The sequence below is a fragment of the Cherax quadricarinatus genome, chromosome 16 (genome assembly GCF_038502225.1).
Source record: "Cherax quadricarinatus isolate ZL_2023a chromosome 16, ASM3850222v1, whole genome shotgun sequence".
Lineage (NCBI taxonomy): Eukaryota > Metazoa > Arthropoda > Malacostraca > Decapoda > Parastacidae > Cherax > Cherax quadricarinatus.
The window spans coordinates 13,245,192-13,252,332 of record NC_091307.1 but is presented as its reverse complement, the minus strand read 5'-3'; positions in this window follow the sequence as shown (position 1 = coordinate 13,252,332).

Here is a 7,141-nt window from a genome sequence, read left to right as displayed (position 1 = left end):
AGCTCCATATTTTATCAAAGCATGGTTCATTTATTAAGATTACTCGTTGAACACTATTATAACCCATTGGCGGGATGGTTACTCCAGCCTCCGGTTCACGGCAGAGCTCGCCTCCATACTAAGTACATTTTCACCGGTATTTCGTAAAAAGCCTAGTTGATTTATGTTGTAGTGGTAGTGGACAAGATTAGTTATAATTTTATAAAAGTGGCATTGTACTTTATTAATTCCTTTCGAGAAGAGGTGCCCTGACAGCGGTAATGGGCTCTTAGTCTAAGGAATTGGAGTCATCCTCCCTTTTCTTAGATCGAATCTGATTGCCTCCCATTCCTTATTTGAAGATTCCCTCTCCTACGTATGCTTTACATTCTACATTGTGTTGTATTTCATGAAGCGCTAAACCGAAATGGTTCATTCAGCACAAGGTGATGTAGGCTCGAACCTCCACCCGCTAACTGCGGCTCTGTCATTTATACTTTTTTTTTTTACACTTTCTCATTTACACCGTCATTTACATTAACTCCATGTACACTAAGAATTTTTACTCCTCTTGGATATCGCTGTGTGCACCATACATACCACTTCTTCCCCATATTCCCCTTACCTTGTTGCAGTAAATTTGATGCCTAGTGATGTCAAATTATTATTATTATTATAATCAAACAGAAGCGCTAAGCCACAAGGACTATACAGCGCTGAAGGGCAGGAAGGAAGCGAGGGCATCAGGTGGCAAAAGGGAGATGGATGAGTAATAGGTTACGGATAACAGCGGGGTAGTGGATGGTGAAAGGGTAAAGGGCAGCAAGAGACTGAACTAGAAAGGGCTGAGGGGAGTGCGAAAAGTATCATCAGAGTTTGTGGAGTAAATCAGTCGTTGTCAAGAAGTCAATGAGAGAGTCAGGATTAAAGGAGGGTCCATCAGCAAGAAGGGAAGGTAAAGAGAGAGTAGTAGAACGAAGACGATGTTGGAGGTAAATTCTGCGTGCTCGTTGATAGAGAGGGCAGTCTAACAGAATGTGGCTAATCGATACTGGAACTTGACACTGCTCACAGAGAGGAACAAGGTGCCTCTCCATGAGATACCCATGAGTAAGACGAGTGTGGCCAATGCGAAGGCGGGAGAGAGTGGTCTCCCAACCTCGGCACTGATGACAAGAAGACGGCCAGTAACCTATGCTCGGTTTAATAGAATGAAGTTTGTTACCGAGCAGAGTTGACCAACGTTGTTGCCAACGGGTGCAAAGGTGGGTAGCTATTGCAGCAAAATAGTCCAGAAATGGAACACCTCGATAGGAAATTGGTAGGTCATGTACTGCTGACCGCGCAGCAGTGTCTGCCTGTTCATTGCCCTGTACGTCGACATGACCAGGGACCCAACAAAAAACAATATCTTTATGTTTGGTAGAGATACGGCGTAGCCAAAGTTGGATACGGAGAACTAGGGGATGAGATGTATCAAATTTTCGTATAGCCTGTAGAGCACTAAGGGAGTCTGAGACTACTACAAATGATGACACAGGCATAGATGCGATACGAGTAAGTGCTGCAAGAATGGCATACAGTTCAGCAGTAAAAATGCTAGCCGAAGATAGTAAATGCCCCTGCACGATGCTGTCCAGAAACACTACTGCGAATCCGACGCCGTCTGAAGACTTAGAGCCATCTGTGTACACAGCAGTGGCATGAGAATGGGAGTGGAAGTGATCAAGAAAAAGAGCGGGAAGCCACCGTAGGCAGTTGAGCTTTCGACCAAGGGAGTGAGAAAGAACAGACCCGAACAGCTGGAACTTCCCAGGGGGGTAGGGAAAAGTGAGATGCTACATGAACATATAAAGGTGGTAACTGAAGGGAAGACAAGAGTGAATGTAGGCGAAGAGAAAAGGGACGGAGCAAACAGGGGCGGCGAACGAATAAAGAATATCTACTAATATCGGTGACCATTCTATAAATGAAAGGATTGTGTAGATCGTGAGAGCGTACATAGTAGCGAAGGCAATGGGCATCACGGCGATCAGACAAGGATGGAACATTCGCTTCTGTATAGAGGCTCTCAACAGGGGAAGAGCGAAAAGCACCAAGGCACAAACGTAATCCTTGGTGATGGATAGAGTTAAGGCTAGAGAGAGTAGCAGGAGAGGCTGCGGAATAAATCTGGTCACCATAATCGAGTTTCGATAAAACGAGGGCTGAATGTAGGCGAAGCAGAGTTCGACGATCAGCTCCCCAGGAAAGATGAGCAAGGGTTTTAAGAAGGTTTAGCCGGCTGTGACAAGTTGCCTTCAGAGAGGTAATGTGAGGTTTCCAGGATAACCTACGGTCAAAGAGAAGGCCTAGAAACCTAACTGTATCACGTTCGGGGATACGGGAGCCATAGAGATACAAAGGATGATCGGAGATAACAGAGCGTCTAGTGAAAGTAATTTGGTGAGTTTTGGTACTTGAAAATTTAAACCCATGCGTGGTGGCCCAAGTGGGAACACGGTCGACCGCATGCTGGAGAGAAACTGCAATAAGATGACAGTCAGCGCCTGCACAAGCAATAGCGAAGTCATCAACATAGAGTGATGACCAAATATTGGGTGGAAGAACAGAGGCCAAATCATTTATAGCAAGGAGAAAAAGTGTTGTGCTTAGAACACATCCCTGAGGGACACCTTCAGCTTGGACGAAGTCCGGGGAAAGAACATTATTGACTCGAATACGGAAATGTCTGTCAGTTAAAAAGTTCTTAAGGAAGGATGGTAGATTGCCTCGGAGGCCTAAGGAATGGGCCTGGGCCAAAATATTATACCTCCAAGTTGTGTCATATGCCTTCTCAAGGTCAAAAAATATGGCAATAACTGAGTGATTATTCACAAAGGCATTACGAACATACATATCCAAGCGTAGTAAGGGGTCTATGGTAGAACGACCCTTACGAAAGCCATATTGACTAGCGGAGAGACTGTTGTGTGTCTCTAAATACCACATTAAACGTCGATTTACGAGACGTTCCATCACTTTGCAAACTGCACTAGTAAGAGCGATGGGACGATAGTGGGAGGCATCATGGCCTGTAGTACCCGGTTTGCGGAAAGGGAGAACAATGGCAGATTTCCACAGCTGGGGAAGAACTCCTTGTGCCCAAATAAGATTGAAGAGGTGTAAGAGGACTACAAGGGCTGACCGATGTAAATGTTGTAACATACGAATATGAATGTCGTCAGGCCCAGCTGCCGATGATCGGCAAGCTGAGAGCGTTGCCTCCAGTTCTTGAAGTGTAAAAGGCACATTATACTGTCCTTCTCTGAGAGAAGAAAAGTCTGGCAGACTTTGAGGAAAGGAACGAGGGGCATAGATGGAGCCCTCGGGAAATACGGACCAGATGTGTGCCAAGTTCAATGGCAACGTCGAGAGGGTTTGCTACATCAACACCAGCGACCCGTAGAACAGGAGCCGGGTCAGGAGAGTATTTACCACTCAATTTCCTCACTTTTTTCCAGACTGCACTCATAGAAGAAGCAGAGGTGATGGTGGAAACATAGTCTCGCCAACAAGTGCGTTTAGCTTCACGGATGACACGGCGAGCGATCGCACGCTTCTGCTTAAAATCAAGAAGTCTCTCAGCGGTTCTATTGTACCGGTACCTGCCCCATGCAGCACGTTTCAAACGTACTGCACGAGCACAAGCAGGAGACCACCAAGGCACGCACTTCTGAAAATGCCTGCCTGAGGTTTGGGGTATAGAATGAGAAGCTGCGGTATAAACTGACGTCGAGAAGATGTGTAGGAGCTCATCAATGGAGGATGAAGAAGGAACCTCACTAAAAGCAGTGAGGTGTGAGTAAAGATCCCAATTTGCCCGATCAAATTGCCAGTGAGGGCTACGGAAAAGTGGTGAATAGGAAGGAGAAGTAAGAATGATCGGAAAATGATCGCTGTCATGTAAGTCCGGTAGAACAGACCAGGTGAAGTCTAGTGCAGTGGAGGAAGAGCAGACTGATAGATCGATGCAAGAGAGAGTATGAGTACGAGGATCAAAATGGGTGGGAGTACCCGTATTTAAAACATGGAGGGGGTGAGAGGCGAGAAAAGCCTCCAACTGGATGCCACGTGAGTCACAATGAGACCCCCCCCCAGAGGAAATGGTGGGCATTAAAATCACCAAGTAACAGAAGTGGTGGTGGTAAGGATGAAACAAGAAAGGAAAAAATCTGGGATAGAAAATGCTCGAGAAGGAGAGAGATATAAAGAACATATTGTAAACCACTTATTCAAGTGGATACGGGCTGCAGTGTAATGCAGCGAGGTATGGACAAATAGTTGACAGTACGGAATATCATTGAGTAGAAGAAGGGCACTTTCATTAAAGGTCCCATCTGAGAAAGGATCCGAAGAATACAATAAATTATAGCCTGAGATAGGTTGGAAAACAGCCGAGTGTAATTTTGGTTCTTGTAAGCAACCACCAACAGGGGAAAATCTGGAAAGCAACATCTGAAGCTCACCCCGATTACCCCTGAGGCCGCGGATATTCCACTGTAAATAGGCCATGATTGGCGATGAAGAAAATACCAGGAATCTGTAGGTAAAGGCACCTACGGACTAGAGGGGTTAGAAAAGTCAACGTGTGGTGGCATTGGAAGACGTTCAAGTAGCGAAGGAACGGAGCGTTGCGAAGAATGGGGTTGTGAAGATGGAGGAGAGGGAAGAGAAGGAACAGGAAGTGAATCAGTGTCCATTGAAGGTTTAGTCTCTGCAATATATTCTGAAATGGCTTCAAGTGTTTCTGAATTCAAAGATGTATGGGAGACCATATTGGAGATAGGAGGAGGGTGAGTAAAGATTGGGACAGTAATGGACTGTACCAAAGTAGAGGGGGAGGGAAGAGTGTAAGGGACTGGAGATGAAGTGTGGGGGGGGGACAAGAGGCAGAAACCTGGGAGGTGGCAGAAGAGGGAGAAACTTGGGAGGGGATGGGGGTGGAAGGCAGAGTACGAGGAGGAGGGTGAATCTCCACACTTGTAAGAGCCAGAGAGAGGGGAAGAACTAGGTACAGAGGCTGGAAAGGTAAAGTGTGGAGGTGGAAGAAGGGAAGGATGGGGCAAAGAAGATTTGAGCAATGTGGATTTTTTGGACTTCTGAGAAGTAGAGGGGCGATTGGTATTAGGTGTCGTACGAGGTCTTGCCGATACTGGGGCTTGTGAGGAAGGACGCGAAGATGTGAGAACAGACTGAGTTGTAGTCGGGACGTCAGAGCCAAGGACAGCAAAAGGATTAGATGCCGGAGTGGCTATGGGAGGGGTAACAACAGAGGAGGCTGCAGAAGATGGGACCCCAGAAGTGGGGGGATGTTTGGAAACACGAGAATAAGAAACACAGGGTAGTCTCCCTTGGAGGCGGAGATGAGTAACTGCCATAGCATAAGGGAGACCTTCTGCCTCTTTGAGGCAACGGATTTCATGTTCATTTAAGTAGACCTGGCAACGGCGGGAGTACGAAGGGTGAGCTTCATTACAATTAAGGCAAGATGGAGGTTGACTGCAAGATGTATTAGAATGGTCGTCGGCACCACAGACTGGGCATTCGGCCATAGATCTGCAATATTTCGCTGGGTGACCAAAACGCCAGCAATTTCTACATTGTTGCGGTGTAGGTATCACCTTTCGAACTTGTAACCGATGTCCCACGACACATACAGAGGACGGGAGTTCTCGGCTGTCAAAAGTTAAACGAGCCACACTGCAAGGGTAACGTCTCCGCCCCCGGGCAGGAAGGACATAAGTGTCTACTTTGAGGATTGGGAGATCCTGGAGTTCCAGCTGTTCAAAAATGTCATTGCCACATGACTGGAAATTCTGTTGGACTATGGTATGGGGCAGAATGACAGTACCACTACAAGAATTGAGAGAAAGATGTTTTTCAATAGTGATAGGAGTAGTATCGATATTCGAAAGGAGAGAAAGATCATGAGCTTGGGTAGCATTCTGGACAGTGATGATGCACGTACCGCTCTTGAGAGCATGAAATGAAATATCTCTACCAACATGACGCAGGAGCGCTTTGCCAATACTATGGTCAGAAAGGTAGGCAGAAGAAGAAGTCGGTCTTAAAGTAAAGAATTTAGTCCATTGTGTGGTCCGAAACTGAGCATGGAGAGGGAGTGCTTGACGTGTTGGTCTTTTCCGAGTAGAATGGGAAGGTAACGAAGGAGCATCATCAGGAGATTGACGTTGGCGTTTAGGAGTAGGACCGGAGTTGGTCCGGCGTGAAATGGGCAGGCGATTCGAAAATTGCCGTACCATAGAGGGAGAAGCCGGAAGCATAGTCAAAGGAGAGCGGAGTTCAGACAAATCGAAGGAGTCAGTCGAAGCCCCGGTACCTGAAGCGGGTGAGGAAACAGCACCAGCAAGAGGTACAGGGGCATCAGGAGTGTCCGAAGAGTGGTCTAAACACAAGGCAGGGTCAGAATGGGGTGCGGTATCAAGAAGGGGCCCGGGGGTAGTGGGTTCATGGATTGGGTCCTCCATGGTTAGGTTACTCCTTTGCTTTTTGTTTTTAAGAAAAAAAAAGAAAGAAGAAAAGAAAAAAAGAAAAAAAAGAATAAAAAAAGGGGGGAGCGGGGAGGAATAGTTCCCAGGAGGAATGAAAGGGCCGGAAATCTCCCTCCGCGCCCAAGAGGACCTCAGCACCGCTAGTAGCGCAGATGCAGCATGGAACCCGTGCCATACCCTACCCTTCATGCCAGTAAACCAGCAATCCGGGATAGCAACCTCACATCTGCCGAGCTACCTAGGTGGACAAAAGAGAGGGTGGCTGGATATCCGCCACAAAGCATACCTCCTTCGGCCACCACCCCCGGAATCCGAAAGGTGGCTTCCAGAGATACACCCGTCGCCCAAAAGACACCCAAAGCTACTCTGGGATACCGGAGAGGGATCGGGACATCCCCAGGCAATCCAGATTCCACAGCAAACTACGCCACCGCCAAGAACCTCAACGGAATGGGATGGACCCCGGTGTCCTTTCCCCTACCTAGGAACTAGCGAGCCTGTGGGAGAAATCCCAAAGGCCAAAAAGAGGAAGGGCAAAAGGGAGGGGTGGGGAGGAGGAGGAGGAGGAATGGAAAAAGGGGAGGATGGGATAGGGGAGGGGAGAATGG